The sequence below is a fragment of the Phyllostomus discolor genome, chromosome 1 (genome assembly GCF_004126475.2).
Source record: "Phyllostomus discolor isolate MPI-MPIP mPhyDis1 chromosome 1, mPhyDis1.pri.v3, whole genome shotgun sequence".
Classification (NCBI taxonomy): Eukaryota; Metazoa; Chordata; class Mammalia; order Chiroptera; family Phyllostomidae; genus Phyllostomus; species Phyllostomus discolor.
In genome coordinates, this window is record NC_040903.2 from 172057316 (window position 1) to 172075937 (window position 18622).

The window sequence follows — 18622 nt, forward strand, 5'->3', positions numbered from 1 at the left end:
GATGGAGCTGTGTGGGGACCTGCCTAACCAGCATGGATTTGTGGGAGGTGCTTGGAGCTGAACTGAACTGTGACCAGGACTACTGAAGCTGCAGACTCCAGCTTCCTGGAAGGACGTACAGTGAAGTCACTCTATTGGGACATGTGCCTCTCTGGACTCCACCATGATCCAGTGTAACATGGCACATGTTCCCCTGAACCTTAGGTGGAGACTGAGGACAACGTACCCCAGATCCTGAAGGAGAGAACTGTTGCAAGAGAATGGAGACTCTGAAACCCACAAAAGAACCTGCCAGAGGGGATGGAGACCTATTTGCAACAGCTGGCTTAAGAACGGATAGGGACATGGGGAACTTCTGGGCACAGTCCTGGCTTATAGCCTTTTGGAAAGCAAGGGAAATACTGGGTTGTGGGACAGCAGGACTCTGAGCAGGAGTGCTCTCAGCCCCCCAAGGTTGGAATCCTGTAAATAAAAACCTGTTTCCACCAACTCTATTTTGGGTCATGCATCAAGGAGCCACATGGGCAAGCCCTGGTTTGCTCAGTTACACTACCCATCATAATATTGGGACCATGAAAGATCACACCCTCAGTGAGTAGATAAACCAGATAGAAGCACCACCACTTTCCAACAGACAGCAAAGTGCCCATCTTAAATTGCGTATTCTTGGAAAGAGAAAATAACCCTTGAGAACTCATAACCACAATTTATACCTCATAAGGGTTTGAAGCCCTGGCACTACACTCCTGGCCAGGAGCCTGGGGCACAGCGCTGTGAGTAAATCCCAGAAGAACTATGTCTCCTATGAGTGCCTGTTTCAACCACAACTCACCTGCAGAAAGCCAGCCACCTCCCATGGCCAGAGTCTCCCATGGGGGCTCTAGTCCCCCACCACCCTGTAACACTGCCCTGTTGGAGAAGCTCAGGCCTGGAGGGCTCTGGCCTCCACTGGGGCCTGGCCTTTGGTGGAAGCTCCCCAGGTAGGGCTGGGCTGCCGCTAGGGAGAACCTGTCCTCCCCTCTTTTGTCCAAGACCCTGCTAACTGTGGGCATGGCCCTGGGGCGGACACTATTGTCACTGGGAGAGGCCATGTGCTCTCCCCTCTCTTTCCCCAGGCGCCTGCCTCTCAGCTGTTTTTTTCCTCTGGGCTGTGGAACCTCCCGCAGATCCTCTCTCCTCAGCATGAAGAAAGCAGATGCCACTCTTCCAACCAGGCTCCCAATGGCCTCCGTCTGCCTGCACAGGGCAACTGGCTCTGTCCTTGTTTAAATCTCTGGTGACCTCTGCCCTTTACGCTAACAGGCTGTGAGGGGGTGATGGGAGCAGGGTGGCCTTGACCTCCTAGTCCCACTCTCCGGGCTTAGGGCCTGTGTCTGGGCCTGGAAGGCTGTCACTCAGCCACAGGCCTGGGTCCCTCTGAGGAGGCTCTGGCCTGCCCAGCAGAAGCGTCACCAGGGCAGGTTTGCCCGGTCCTGGCCTGGGACAGGGTGGTGGCTCAGAGGCATCTGTCTGTGTGAGGGCGGGCTTGAAAATTCTCAGGTCACAGAGCGCACCTGCCTTTTCTAAGTGTTTTCCCCCCACCCTGCCAGTGGGGTTCAGGCATCTGTGGGGTCGTGTCTTCTGGAAAATGGGTGGTGTGCTGCCTTAGCTCATCAAACCAGCAGTTGGCACCTGTCAGAAGTCCCCTTAGAAAGTGCTTTCCCATCAGAACAAGTGGTTCTCAGCTGTGGCTGCAAGTGAGCATCACCTGTGAGCTTTTAAAAACAGCAGGTCCAGGCTGCAGCCCGCACCAATGAAGTGGGCACCTCTGTGTCTCACACACACAGGGCTGTGTCTCAGAGCTCCCCAGGGGACCTGAAAGCGCAGCATTCGAGCCTCACTTGGACCTTGAAAGACAGGCACTGTCGCTATCCCCACGGTGCAGGCAGCGACATTGGGGCTCAGAGAGGTAAAGACACTTGGCCAAGGTCAGAGGACAAGTGGAAGGGGTGGGACTGGAGTCCCAGATGGAGCGAGCAGGCGGCTTCCGCCTGCGCTGGGTCGAGGCTTCGGTGGAACCTCAGGCTGGCCAGGGAGCTAGTGTCCTCTGGCTGTGAAGACATTTCTGTCACCTCTTTCCCTGCAGCACTGGGCTGGGGCTCTTCCAAGCCCAGAACTCTCAAGTCACCCCCTCTCACCCAGCTCCCGGTGCCTCTCACGGGAAAGGCGTGTCCTTTGGTGAGGAGAAGGATGCATTCTTGAGGTGAAATGTTGTGTAACAGCCAGGAACGGAAAATATTGAAAGCTTATTGGTGCCATGCCAGCAAGTTTCACTCCAGGGCCAGAAAATTCAGAGAAGAGGAAGGAGACTCCCTTAAGTGGAGGCCCAGGGGGTGGCAGGACCAGCCAGGTGCCCACACCTGCACCCTAGGTTGCCTAGGTTCAGGGTTAGGGCAAGCCTCGCCTGGGCCAGAAAAGGGTCTTGGGATGGTAACCCCAAGATAGTCTTGCCAGATGTCCTATATATGCAGAACATATCTAGATTTAACAATGTCATCCTGGAGTCTACGTTGACCTTGTCAGAATACCCTAAATGCCTTGTTTTCAGCTTTTTTCAATATATTACATGATTTTAGCAATTAGAGCTTTTTTCTCTTTCCAGTGATTGGTGCTTACATCACTTAAATAGCAACACTAGCTGAAAATCATATCTCTACCCACCCCCCCTCAAATAAAAATCTGGGCAATTCTTTATGGTCTCTCCTGCAGGTTTAGGTGAGGGAAGACCAAAAGAGGAGGCCAACAAGTAAAAGCATGTATTTAAAGTCCCAAGCACAGAAAGTGACCACAACTAATTAAAAGTAATTTTGGATTAATGCACAAGCAAAGTCTGAGAGACCCTCACGATCTAGAAGGCCTGCAGAGACAGGATAACGAAATACAATGCTGGGTGGTGATCCTTGAACCGAAATAGGACATTAGATGATAATTAAGGACATTAGAATATGGTGTGGGCTCTAGGTAATAATATCAATATTAATTCATTACCATCTTAACCAAAAATGATAATACAGAAAAATGGCTATTATGGGGACTTTCTATTATCTTCACAATTTTCTGTAAATCTGAAACTATTCTAAAATTAAAAATGCATTCAAAACAAAACAAAACAAAAACTCTTTAGGCACTGAGATGTCTTCTCAGGGCAGAAATGTGGCATCCGTGTTGGCAGGGGAAGAGAGCCTTCTGTGCGCTGACGCCCATGGAGGAGGACCTGAGGAAGCCTGCACCTTGATTCTGCTGGGCTCTCCTGGCATCTTTTCTCCTTACAGCCTGGCTCTGTATCCTCACTAAGTCTCTGTAATAAGTCTTAGTATTGAACGCAACTATATGCTGAGTCCCATGAGTTCTTTTAGAAATTCTGAGTATGGGTGGCAGCGGCGGGGGGGGGGGGGGGGGGGGGGGGGTGGGGCTTGCATATCTGACACTGTTGCCTCTCAGTGTTCTTCAGTCCTCTAGTGCTCAAAATCCCAATGGCTTGCTTCACGAATGCATTTGTGAGAATGTAGGTTTGTTTGAAGCACTGAAATAATGGTTAAATGCTAAAGAAAAAGCTCCAGTAATCTATTGCATGAAGCCTACTTATTTCTTGTTCACAATTTTCAATATTTCTTGGCACTAGGATAATATTGTTGAAAGGGCAAACAGCTTGATTATAGAACTCCATTGACTAAAGGAATTTTTAGTATGCATTAAGAAAAATATTGGCAAAATACTTATCCATTTAAACGGTAAGGCTTTCTTAAAAGGGAAAACATTATAAACAGGTACAGAAATTCCCACTTTGAGGTAGATAATTGTTATGCCAATTGCCATGACTATCTATTGAAATGCTTTCATCCTTTGAAGAACTCTGTTCTCCTACACAGAGTTACTAAATTCTCCTCCCAGCAAGGGAGCAAGTGAAATTTTCATGTGTAGTGTTAAAGAAGGGACTGGAAGTTGATAACAGTTTTCTTTCTTTCTTTCTTTCTTTCTTCTTTCTTTTCTTTTCTGTCTTTCTTTCTTCTTTCTTTTCTTTCCTTTCTTCTTTCTGTCAGTGGACATTTTAAAAAGTCATTGATCAGGAGATTCAATGCAATCCTGAAGAATGGGAAGCCATTTATACCATGAAAGATGATACTGTATTTTAACAAATCAAATTTGGAAGAAGTCATCGGAGTTAACTTTTTATGCCAGTACCTGCTCAATAAATTGGCTCCTAATAGTAATGTGGAATGTGTTTGTTCACTGATGAATGTTCAATAGGCAAAAGAATGAAGTGAGTTGGATGTGATCCTCGTGGAAGCTCCATGCTACAATGCAATGGAACTCAGACAGTTACTGTAATGAGTTACTGCAAGAATTCTAAACAAATCCTATAAAACAAGTATCCATTAAGGAGAGCCAAATTGTTGCAGATGGAGAGGGGGTCCAGGCCATTGGTGGTTGTGAACAAAGAATTGGACTGAACATACAGATATTATAAAGCATAGCAAGGGAGGAATTTATCAAGGAAAGTACACCTCCCAAGACATGGAAGCAGGCCATCTCTGGCTAGGGAATGGCTCCTTCTATTAAATAGTTACAGGCTTTGTAGGGTTTTTACTTAAACTTCTACACATGCAAGTTCCTACAATCCTCCTTGATTGCCCACTCAGGCAGAAAACCACAATGCTAATGATCATCAGGCGTCACAAGGTGATTCTCGGAAATCAGGATCCTGACTGGTGACAGCTGCAGGGTCTCGGGCTTCTATTCTGTCTCCTGCCTCAAAATCATCATGGAAATATGCTTAAAGAGGCATGTAATGTAGATACTTTTGACATTTTGGGTAACTAATTTTTAGTTTAATTATGTTTCATGGAATATTTTTCTTTTATCTCAGTGTACATGTCATAGGCCATTAGAAATAATTTATGTGTAACTAGGCATCTCGTGTTTTTAATTAAGTCTAGCCACACTTGGCACACAGGTTACTGTCTGGAGACATGGCTAGCTAGTGAATGAGCCAGGATTTGAACCTTGGACATCTGGCTTCAGTGTCTGTCTAAAAAACAATACTGACAGAAAAGAATTTTCAGTCCAGGATTCTGTTTCTAACTAAACTGTCATTAAAGTTTGAGGATAAAATAAAGACAAGTTTAACATGCCATGAATCTTCTGGCTGCAACATATAGAAACACTGCTGCAAAAAAGACTAAACAGAAATAACTTTTAAAAAATTATCCAGCATAAAGCAAGTAGAGAAGTAAGCTGGCTGCAGGACTCATGAGTTCACTGGCTCAACAATGACATTGGGGATGCGAGTTCTTCTTGTCCCTCCACTCATATTTTTATTATGGATTTTATGTCCCGGCCAAGAGCAAGATAAACACAGATGTTCCACATGCCATATCCAGACAACTTAGTATCCAGAGGAAGTTGGTTCTATGCCTCTTCTTTTTTTTTTTTTTTTTTTTTGATTCTCTGTTAAGAACAAGAAAACTTTCACCAGAACTCTCCCGGAAGAATTCCTCTTACATCTTACTTACCTAGACTGGATTCCATGTTCATTTTTGAACCAGTCACAGGCACAGGAGTGGAATGAAGGTGGAATTAGCATTATTGGTATTGACTAGTTATCTGGGGTACAATGGATATTGTCTAGACAACCATGATGTACACAAAGTCTCAAAAATGTTCTCACATACCTTTTTTTTTCTCAAGAAGCTCCTCATGTGATGTTCCACCAAAATATGGAAGTAAACCAATGAAGCACCCAGGACCCAAGCAGAAAACAGATGGCATACGCACACTGGGCAAGTTGAGTAGAGTTTGATGAAAGAACTATTTGCAAAGGTGATTGCAGAGTTTAAGGAAATTGGAAAAGTTTGAGGAAATTTGCAAGATATGATGCAGCAACCCTGGGGAACCACCACTCCTGGGTCTGAAAGAGCAGAGCAAAGTCCAGGTCTTGCTGGCAATATAGCCAACCATGCAGCCAGTAAAGTTTCCCAGGCCGTTGTGAGCGGGCTGGTTGCAGAGCACATTACATGACCCCCAACAATTCTAGAGGTCACAACTAGTGATGTGGGTGTGGGGTGGGCTCTGGAAACTACCAGGGCTTACTGGCAGAATTATGGCCCAAACTCAATAAAAATGGCATTAACCCAAAGCAGCAGTGGAAATGACAGCTAAAGAAATGTCAGTACTCTTTTAGATGTCAGAAAAGGAATGGATAAGTGACAGCTGGTTCAGCAGACTGGAGAAAGCTGAAAACTAAAGTAAAGAAGACCTATAAAAGACAAAGCAGTTTTGGTCATAGACCCGTCTAACTGGAGGCACTGGGCACGTCTTAGCACAGGGGTGCGGGTCAGGGTTGGAGTGGGGAGACAGCTGACTCGGCATCTTTTTTTCCTATTCATCTGTCACAGAACACTGGAGCTGCTTCCACCTATTAGCTACTGTGAATAATGCTGCTATGATCATGGCATACCAGTATCCCTTTGAGACTGTTTCAATTATTTTGAATATACACTTCTACTCTGGGGGCATTATGAGTACTGTAGCTGTGAACACTCATGTGCAGGTCTTTGTGTGGACATGTTTTTATTTCTCTTGGGTAGATACTTAGAACTGGAGTTTCTGGGGTATATGGTAAACTTGTTTAACTTTTTAAGAAACAGCTAAATGATTTTCCAAAGTGGCTGCACCATTTTGCATCACCACCAGCAGTGTATATGGGTTTCCAGTTCTCTACATCCTTGCCAACACTTGCCTGTCTTTTCATTGCTGGCTAAAAGTCTTTAAGGTACAGGCAAAATGACAGACCCCCCCCCCCCCAATAACCAGGAGGAAGACTAAGGGACTAAAGATGCTAAAGATGTTCTCTAGACAACTTAACAGAGAGAGACTGTGTACGGGGCCATCTCTGGACCTGGCTATGCGGTTTTTAGTAGATACAGGAGGATAGCAGAGCAAGTTTTAAGACATCAAGCGGAAACCGTTGGATGAATCCAAAACGTAGGACGCTCCAAATCTGTCAGATAACTAGTATGGTCCCTCCGAAAGTTTTTTGTTTAAAGGAGAAAGACTCTTCTTGATTAAAAGAGGCAAGAGATATACCAAATACAATGCATGGGGTTTAATTGGATCCCACTTCGAAGGGGAAACATCTTTAAAAGACACTTTGAGAACACATACAAAGAGCAAATATGGCAAAATGTTAGTGACTGTTGAATCTTGGTGTTGACAAAATGCATTCCTTATACTATTCTTACATGTATAAAAATGTTTACTGATAAAAAGAAATAAAAAATTCCATTTGGAAAAAGAAAATATTTTCTATCAAATATCACATCCTGCAAAGCAAATATATCAAGAAAATATCTTTGTCCAACCAACATAGCAGCCTACCCTTCTGTCACAGGCCTCAGGTGTTACTACTTTCTTGTCAATAACATCCTCCTTGGAATCAAAGGATTAACAGTGAAACAACCTCTGACCTCCTTTCCCTCCCTAGTTATTTCAGAACTTATAGACAATTTAAAAGGACAGGTGGTGACCAAGCACACAGACAGCCTCTCTCTCTAAAATCCTCAGGGAGAAGATGTTGCACAGCTCTCTTTCACATCAGAATCCGGGGGCCTAGTTTAGAATCTGCATGCTCGGAGTTCCACATTCAGTGTACATTTCCAGTTCTGTTAAACCTTGGGCTCATAACTAGCTACATTTATTTTTATTTTTTGTCTATCTCATCCCTCTTCGGCCTCCATGTCAAGGGAATTCCTCTTCAGATCCCCTATAGCACTTCACGTATGTGCTTTACAAACAATAGGTGCTAAATATTTCGAATAATGAATGAATGAGTGCAGTTGAGAGAGGACTTAAAAAGAAAATGGAAGCCCTGGCTGGTGTACCTCAGTGGATTGAGCACGGGCTGGGAACCAAAGTGTCCCAGGTTCGATTCCCAGCCAGGGTACATCCCTGGGTTGCAGGCCAGAACCCCCAGCAACTGCACATTGATGTTTGTCTCTCTCTCTCTCCCATCTCTCTCTCTCTCTCTCTCTCTCTCTCTCTCTCTCTCTCTCTCTCTCTCCCTCCCTCCCTTCCCTCTCTAAAAATAAATAAAATCTTTTAAAAAAAAGAAAACAGAGTGGGTAACACAGAAAAGGCTGCTATAAAGAGACAGATATCTGAAGGCATCATCTCTGAACTTGGACCTGCTGAGAACTGGCAACCACAAGGAGAGTGAGAGCCCATGGACATCATTAACCCTTCCTGCCCACCCGCAGCACAGCTCCTACCAGCTCTTTCAACTCAGTGAGAAACATCCTGTCCTTGGCCTTGAGGACAATAATTATTTTTCCCCATTGATTAAAAATGCACACACCTGTAAAAAGCAAGTCTTCCAAAACAGTGCAGTCGGGTGCAGAGCCCCACTGAGCTGCTCCTGCTGCTGCTAATTAAAGTGAATTCATCAACACTGAAGGATGAGCCAGGTGTCAGGATGCAAAAGAGCTCAGTGCCAACAGCTCTGGATTCTTGCTTTGACATCCTTTGGTTTTCAAATGTAAAAGGAAATGAAGATAATGTCTAGTCGGAAACAGTGGCTGGCATTTCAGGTGCTTCCTTCTTCCCTGACCTGAAGAAAAGAGTCTCTCATTCATGACCTCCATGGAAATTTACCCTCGAAATGGAAACTTGGAAGGGAGAACCAGAAAACCCCAGTTCTCATAACATTCTTCTGAAAGCGTCACCCGAGTCAGGTGGCAGAATTTCTGGATTAACTCGTGTATGTCCCAGTTTTCCCCAGTCCCGACCACCTTTTTTGTAGCACTGACTCAAATCCTTACTGCGTAACGCGGCCCCTGGCCGAGGTTGGAAAGCGCCAGCAGCCTTGTTTTGTAAGACAAGCAGAGCCCTCTTGTGGTCATTTGGGAAATTGTGTTTGAGGCTGCAGTCTGAGAAGCCACGATAAGTGAGGACCAGAGAGGGAGGAGACAGAAAAGCTCTAGAAGCAAGCAGCATTACCAAGGAACATCAGGAGAAAGGTATTTATGGTGCTTTTAAAAATGTAGTTTCCATTGGCAACTAAGTTTAGGAAATGCTGAGTTGAAACAGCTTTCTTCTCAGATGCTCTAATACATGCAAATTGTGAATCTTTAAGAGAGGTATATTAGGCAACATTTTTTCTTAATTTTTATTTATTGATTTTGAGAGAAAGAGAGAGACGTTGATGTGTTGTTCCACTTACCTATGCATTCATTGACTGACTCCTGCATGTGCCCTGACCCAGGACCAAACCCACAGCATTGGTCGTGGGACAACAGTCTGACCAACTGACCAGGGCCCAGGAGATATTTTAAACACTGATTTATCAGGGAGCTATTTTTATATGAAGCATCTCAAGGTTTACAATTTTTTATCTAAATTTGATAAACGGTTTAGAGATAATATGGTAAATGACAGAAATCATACCTATCGATACATGGAACTATTCCTCCAGTATTAGAGATATTTCATTATTAAAGAACTAACCCAACTTCTGGCCAAGATGGAGGTATAGGTAGATACACTGTGCCTCCTTGCACAACAAAAAGGACAACAACAAACTTAAAAACAAAAACCAACCAGAACTGACAGAAAATTGAACTGTATGGAAGTCCAACAACCAAGGAGTTAGAAACATTCACCCAGACTGGTAGGAGGGGTGGAGGGGACTCGAGGAAAAGCAGTGGCTAGAGGACTGGGGATGGTGAGGAGGCAGCTGGCAGACTGGGCGATCCCACACTTGCATGCAGATAAACCAGAAGGAGCAAATAGGGATCAAGACAGACTGTGCAACCCAGTGTTCCAGCGCTGGGAAATAAAGCCTTAAACCTCTGGCTGAAAAAACCTGCGGGAGTTGAGGCCACAAGAGAAACCCCCAGCCGCACTTGAGGGTTTGTTGGAGAGACCCACAGGGTCCTAGAACATACACAAGCCCACCCACCAGGGAATCAGCACCAGAAGGGCCCACTTTGCTTGTGGGTAGTGGAGAAAGTGACTAAAAGCTGGGTGAGAGCTGATCAAATGGCATTGTTCCCTCTCAGAACACTCCTCCACATACAATGCCACAATGAAGCAATGTGGGTCCCCTGCCCTGGCAAATACCGGCGCAAATTTTGCTCCATATAACATAACAGCTACATGGAAACAAAGAAATATGGTCCAAATGAAAGAACAGATCAAAGCTCCAGAAAAAAATACAACTAAACAATGAAGAGATAGCCAACCTATCAGATGCACAGTTCAAACACTGGTAATCAGGATGCTCACAGAATTGGTTGAGTATGGTCGCAAAATTGAGGAAAAAGTGAAGGCTATGAAAAGTGAAATAAAGGAAAATGTACAGGGAACCAACAGTAATGGGAAGGAAACCAGGACTCAAATCAATGATTTGGAGCAGAAGGAAGAAATAAACATTCAACCAGAACACAATAAAGAAACAAGAATTCAAAGAAATGAGGAGAGGCTTAGGAACATCTGGGACATCTTTAAACATTCCAACATCCGAATCACAGGGGTGCCAGAAGGAGAAGAGGAAGAGCAAGAAATTGAAAACTTATTTGAAAAAAGAATGGAGGAGAACTTCTCCAATCTGGCGAAGGAAATAGACATCCAGGAAGTCCAGGAAGCTCAGAGAGTCCCAAAGAAGTTGGACCCAAGGAAACACACACCAAGGCACATCATAACTAAATTTCTCAAGATGAAAGATAAGGAGAGAATCTTCAAAGCAGCAAGAGAAAAGGAGACACTTACCTACAAAGGAGTTCCCATAGGACTATCAGCTGATTGCTCAAAAGAAACCTTTCAGACAAGAAGGGGCTGGAAAGAAGTATTCCAAGTCATGAAAGGCAAGGACCCACATCCAAGATTGCTCTCTCCAGCAAAGCTATCATTTAGTATAGAAGGGCAGAGAAAGTGCTTCCCAGATAAGGTCAAGTTAAAGGAGTTCATCATCACCCAGCCCTTATATGAAATGTTAAAGGGACTTATCTAAGAAAAAGAAGATCAAAAACTATGAACAGTAAAATGACAACAAACTTACAACTATCAACAACTGAAACTAAAAGACACAAAAACAAACAAAAAAAAACTAAGCAAACAAATAGAACAGGAACAGATTCACAGAAATGGAGATCACATGAAGAGTTCTCAGCGGGGAGTGGGAGGAGGAGAATGGGGGGAAAAGGTACAGGGAATGAGAAATATAAATGGTAGGTACACAATAGACAAGGGGAGGTTAAAACAGTACAGGGAATGGAGAAGCCACAGAACTTGTATGTACAACCCATGAACATGAACTAAGGTGGGGGAATGCTGGTGGGAGGGGGGCTCAGGGCTGAGGGGAATAAAAGGGTGAAAATGGGACAACTGTAATAGAATAATCAGTAAAATATATTTAAAGAAAAAAAGAACTAACCCAAAGGATGAGGGTGCGGAATCTCAGGTGGACAGCTCCTCTGAATACATGTGGAATGACTCAAAGCAGAGCCTTCCTTTCTAACATTCTTGAAAGATGGCCATAGCCAGTATTTGACAAATGCCATGGACCTCACCATGTTTGGAGCTCACCAAGTTGAAGCAACTACTTCCCTTTCTGTCCAACTCTGGAAGAAACTATTTTCTCATACTGGGCTAAAGTTAGCCTCTCTAGCTCACACAGTCGGTCTTAGCTCTGCTGTTCGGAGCTCCACGGAGTGACTGATCTTTTTTCTCTCTGTCTCACAAATTTGAAGAGTTGTTATTTTTTCTCAAAATCTTCTTCAAGAGAAGCTTCCCCAGTATCTTCCACCATGTGGTACCTTGATGTAGTTTCAGACCCCTCAGGCTCATGGTCATCCTCCTAAACACTCTTCCTTTGCATCAATGTTCTGCTTTCTAAGTGTGTAACTTGGAATTGGATACAGACATCGTTTGAGTGTCAGCTGATCAGAGCAATGGCTGTCCAGATAGTGTACAAATATAAAAAGCACTTATTCTAATGAAGTCCAAAAATGTGCCAGGGTTTTGGGCTTTGGGGGCAGTAATATCCTGAGGCAATGAAATCTCTCAGGTGTACTTACATTATTGCTAAGTTAGCAATATTCTATATATTTGTACTGTGTTTTTTTTAATAACATAAATACTTCATTTGGTCCTAATAAATCTAATTTAGATGGTGTTGGCCTATCATTTTAGTTTGTTGAGATATTCTTCCTTTCCACTCACCTATTGGTTTAATAAAGCTTTACTGAACCACCTTTTTGTGATGACCATTTGTTAGGTTTCAGGGATTCAAAGACATTGCGCCTTGTGCCTATTCGAGGGAGCTGACCATCTGATGGGAGGGCACTGATAACCATTTTCATAATGTCCAGGGCCCTGTGATTGTCATTAGAAGCCTTCCCCCAAAATTAGATTGACCCAGACTCCAACACTGTTTGTTTGGGATGGTTCTAGCAGATAAAACTTTCTCTGAAGTTATCACAAGAAATTGATCAGGTGTCTCGTTGAAAACAAAACAAGGCCTACCTTATTTTTTTTTCTTTTTGTGCATATGACATTTTATTCTTAGGATATGAATCCATAGGATATTCATATTTCACTACATGAACAGTAATGAAATTTCTAGGGCAAGAGAGATACACAGGCTAAAATTTTTGATAAGTAAATAGAGTTTCTTCATTGGTACTGAGGGCAGGCTTTGGGAAATCCACAGACTTCTTGAAATTGCAGACATCATCTGAAATGTGTAAACACATGTGCAGTTTGCTAGGATTTTAGGTTCTTACAATGTCTCTCAGATTAAAAGATGCCTGAGGGCAGAGGATCCATTCCCCCTGGTCCAGAATCCTGAACATCAAGTCTATGACTACTGAGCTTTGCCAAATTGAGTGTTTTAAAATAATTTTTTAATCCAACAAGTCAATGTACCTGGGATCTTTTAAAAAATGTTTAATCCTTGCCTGAGGATATTTTTTAATTGGTTTTAGAAAAAGAGAGAGAGAAACATCGATGTGAGAGAAAAACACCAATTGGCTGCCTCCCATATGCACCCCAACTGAGGACTGAACCCAAAACCTAGGTATGTGTCCTGATCAGGAATTGAACCTGCAATCTCTTGGTGTACAGGACAATGCTCCAACCAACTGAGCTACCCGGCCAGGGCAACCTGGCATCTTTTTTTACACACTTAACTCACTTTTTCTTTTTAAATTGAATTTATTGGAGTGGCACTAGTTAACAAAATTATATGAGTTTCAGGTGCCCAATTCCACAACACATCATCTGTACACTGTACTGTGTGCTCACCACCTCAATCAGGTCCCCTTCTAACACCATTTATCCCCCCATACCCTCCTTCACCTCCCTCGTCCCTTCCCCCAGCCATCACACTGCTGTCCATGACCATGAATTTTTTCTCCTTTTTTCATTTTTGCTCAATTCCCCCACCCACCACCCAGCCCCTCAACCTCCACCCTGACAGCTGTCGGCCTGCTCTCTATGAGTCTGTCTCTATTTTGCTTGCTAGTTTTGTTCATTAGATTCCACATATGAGTGAAATCATATGGTCTTTGTCTTTCTCTGACTGGCTTATTTCTCTTAGCATAATGCTCTCCAGGTCCATCCATGCTGTTGCAAAGGGTAAAATTTCCTTGTTTTTTTATGTCCGAGCAGTATTCCATTGTGTAGATGTACCACAGCTTTTTTATCCACTCACCTACTGATGGACACTTGGGCTGCTTCCAGTTCCTGAGTATTGTAAATAACGCTACAGCAAAAATAGTGGTGCATACATTCTTTCTATTAGTGTTTTGGGTTTCTTCAAATATGTTCTCATAAGTGGAATCTCTGGGTCATAAGGCAGTTCCATTTTTAATTTTTTGAGGTAGCTTCATACTATTTTCCACAGTGGCTGCACCAGTCTGCATTCCCACCAACAGTGCACAAGTGTTCTCCTTTCTCCCCATCCTTGCCAGTACTTGTTGATTTATTGATGCTAGCCATTCTGACAGGTGTGAGGTGACGTCTCGTTGTGGTTTTAACTTGCATTCCTCTGATGATTACTGATGTTGAACATTTTTTCATCTGTCTATTGGCCATCTGTATGCTCTGTTTGGAGAAGTGTACACTCAGGTCCCTTGCCCATTTTTTAATTAGATCCTTTTGGAGGATTATAAGTTCTTTATAAATTTTAGATATTGATCCCTTATCAGATGTATTATTGGAGAATATGTTCTCCCATTAGGTGAACTGTGTTTTTATTTTGTTGATGGTTCTTTAGCTGTGCAAAAAATTTTCAGTTTGATGTAGTCCCATTTGTTTATTTTTCATTTTGTTTACCTTGCCCCAAAGAGATTTATCAGAAAATATATTGCTATGAGAAATGTCTGAGATTTTACTGCTTATATTTTCTTCTAGGATTTATATGGTTCCAAGTCTAACACTTAAGCCTTTAGCCCATTTTATTCTTGTGTGTGGTGTAAGAAGGTGGTCTAGTTTCTTTTTTTTTTTTTTCATCTATCTGTCCAATTTTTCCAACACCATTTACTAAATAGACTATCTTTGCTCCATTGTATGTTGACTCCTTTATCAAATATTAATTAACCACAAAGGTGTGGGTTTATTTCTGGGCTTTATTCTGTTCCATGGATCTATATGTCTGTTTTTATGCTAGTACCATGCTGTTTTGATTGGTATGGCCTGGTAGTATAGTTTAATATCAGGTAGCAAGATTCCAACTTTGTTCTTTTTTCTCTCATTCTTGTAAGGTCTTAGCATTTCTGCTTTCCTTAAATGTCCTGGTCACCTCCCTCTTCCACCAGACTACACTCTGAAATAGTAATGGGAAAGGAGGGAGTCCAATATATTTCAAGTTCATTACTGGGGAGGGGGAAAGAGTGATGCTGCCACTTGAGGACAGCTTTGGAGGCTGGTCAGAGGTTGTTAGGTCAGTGGCAGGAGATATCATTTACCCCTCATCTCCAGAAGTGTGTATATGGCAGTTAATGTGTTTGAATCTTTCAAACTAGGTTCCAGGCTGGAATAACTGATGACATCAGAGGCTTCTGACCTTGTAAGGACCTGATTGTAAGGACCAAACTCCGTCATGCTCAGTGGCAGAAGTAGACAACAGCACCTTCGCGGAGCTTTCACCACTCCTAGCTTCGGCTCAGCTTGGAGAAGGGGTAAAGGTCTGTGTTCGCCCAGAATCTGGAATGGAGGTTTGGATACATGCTGCTCTCCGACAATTCAGACACTGGCTACTCTGTGTTGGAAGGTGTGGTGCTCCATGGCCTGGTGCACGAGGCTGGCAGGGGTGGTGAGGCAGAGGGTCCCCGCAGCCTTAGGGTGGTGGTGGGACCTGACTTTTGGGACAGCGGCTTCCCTTGTGTCTCAGCCCGAAGCCACGTCAACTGAGCAGTGCACTGCCCTGGGAGCCGAGACATGAGTCAGGGCCTACATCATTAAGCCAAAAACAGTCTTCCGTGTTCAAAAAAAAACAATTAAAAAGGGTGAATCACTCAAATTCTAAAGTTAAATATATACATGAATCAATTAAACTGTACATCAAATTGCTAACATAACATCAGAGAAAAATAATTCAAATAATCATTTAAAACAATATAATCTAGCCCTGGCTGGTGTAGTTCAGTGGATTGAGCATGGGCCTGTAAAACAAAGCGTTGCTGGTTCGATTCCCAGTCAGGGCACATGCCTGGGTTGTGGGCCAGGTCCCCAGCTGGGGGCACATGAGAGCAACCACACATTGATGTTTCTCTCCCTCTCTTTCTCCTTCCCTCCCCCTCTCTCTGAAAATAAATAAATAAAATATTTTTAAAAATAAAACAATATAATTTGAATTGAAAATATCTTGAGGATAAAAAGAACTATAAAAATAATCTTGAATTTACTGAGTTGTTTTGTTGTTAGTAAAACAACAAGTATTATAATTCTGAAACTATGTTGTATATATTTCTAGGGTAGAACAAATATACTGATATTTTTGTAACCCAGGTTTTTACTGTGGAAGACTTTGAAATGTGAAAAGGTGAGAAAGAGCCAGGTGGTAATGGATTTGAATTGGAGGTAGTGATATACACTCAGTATTTTAAAATATATACATAGTATGTATTCCAAGTATGCCTGCTACACAGGCTTAGCAACAATAATACTCCAATAGCTGGGACACCCCCAAAATTTTTTTAAACATCATTCCTCACTAATAGGAACCAGGGTTCCTTAGAAAAGTAGCTTATTCCAAGAAAATATACGATGTGCCTGGAAAACCCTATTGCACCAGAAAGCCAGGCCTGCTCAGAGGCTGTCCAAAGAAAACAGAGGCAGCTCAAAGAGGTTCCCATGGTCAAAGTCAGGATAATTTAAGCATGAAAATTAACAGTGACGGTAATGAATTAAAATGGACCATATAAAAAAGAATCCATTTGTGTAGATACTGAAACCAGAAAGAGAGGGGAATAGGGAGATAAACTTTTTTTTACAAAAGATTATCAGTTAATAAATGTAGAAAAAACAAATTTTTCTTAAATCACTATTTTGTCAATACATTACCAATATGATAATAATCATTAATTGATTAATTCAGGAAAAGAACAATATGTGCCCAAAGTTTTGAATGAAAAAAAAGAAAAACAAACCATGTGCATGACCTCTAAGTATCACGTCCTAGTTACCTATTCATGGCAAAGGAATAAAGGAATATTAACAATGGAGCAACGTGGTGGACACCACCTCACCACTTCATCCAATTTAGAATCCCCTACTGTGACATTCTACTACACATATACTGGACTAGACTGCATAATCTAGTAGACAAAGGGTTAGGTCACTTTGGAAAACAGCTTGGCAGATTCTAGTGAAACTAAGCATACACTTACTATGGTAAGTAGTAACCCAACAGTGCCATTCCTGGGCATTCACTCAAGAGAAACGTACACAAGTCTACATGAATGCTCACAGCAGCTCTAGTCATAATAGCTAATACCTAGAAATAACCCAACTATCCACCAACTAGCTATGGAATAAGCAAGTTTTGCTAGATCCATACAATGAAATGCTAATTGACAATAAAAAGGAATAAACTGTTGATACATGCAACAACATGGATAAATCCCAAAAGCATTATGCTAAATGAAAGAAGCCAAATACAAAAGGCTCTATATTCTATAATTCTATTTATTTAACATTCACGAAAATGCCAAACTATAGTGAGAGAAAGCAGACCTTTGTTTATCAGGATTTGGGGTTGGGGGTGTGAGGGTGCTTTGGGTGATGATGGCAACATTCTATACCTAGACTGAAATGCTGGCTGTGTAACTCTGTACATTTATACAAAACTCATAGAATGATACACTAAAATGAGTGAATTATGCTATATGTAAAGTGTTCCTTAATTAGCCTAATCAAGAATTGGCATCACCAATAACTGGGAAAGAAGACATCACGTGCTTCCTAATGTGAAGTGTGGGAAGTGTCACCTCCGTGGTATCCTTGCAAAAAATAACCCACACCTAGCTGTGGGGAAATAACCTGGCCAATCCAGCCAATGGGGCATCCTACAAGACAGCAGGTCTGGGCTCTTGAAATGTCAATGTCTGAAAGACCAAAAAAAAAAAAAAAAAGCAAGGTGGGAGAGGGGAGCTATTCTAAATAAAAAGAGACTAAAGAACTATAATAACCGAATGCAATGGGAACTTAACTGAATACTGAGAGTGTTAATAAAAACAACTATAAAGGACAGTTGGGGGTCTAATTTGGGAAATCTGAATACAACTATACATTACATGATCCTTGTGATTCTATTAACTTTTTAGATGTCATAATGATACAGTGGCTCTTTAGGAAAATACCTTTGTTCTTGGTAGATGTGCTAATATATATATATATATATATATATATATATATATATATTATTACTGTGTTATGATATCTGCAACTTGGTTTCCAATGGTTAAACTAAAAGAATACAAGTGGGGTGAGGGGAAGGCAGATATTACAAAACATTAACAATTGGTGAATTTACAAGAGTGTACATGTTTTATGTGCTTTCATTATACTCTCCTTTCAAATTTATATGTTTGAAAAGTTTCAAAATATAAGGATGAGAGAAAATAATTTTTAATGTAGACATTTAACTAGCCAGAACTTCAGTTATGTGGAAAATCCACGTATTCATATAGAACAATTTACTACAGAAAAAGAAGTTTTCCTTACCTGTTCACTTATTTTACTTACTTTAAAAAGAACTAGCTCAGCGGAGCCTTATCTATTTCTTTCCTTCTAAAACAGCCTAGGAGAATTGGAAATGCTGAAGCAATCACTTTCTTGAGCTGAAGTACGTTTTTGTTAGGCTTGGCCAACCCGGATGCCTCTATAAAGCAAATATATATACAGCCAAAATGAACTGCCAGGGAGAAACTGACAGACTTGCCCTCATAGTGGGAGATACTAACATCCTCTCAGGAACTGACAGATTAGACTCAGGGAAAAGGAGTCAGCAAGTACTACCTAGAAGATTTGGAGAGGACGATAATGTAGAAATTGTAACAGCAAAAGTGAAGAAAAGGCTTTTTTC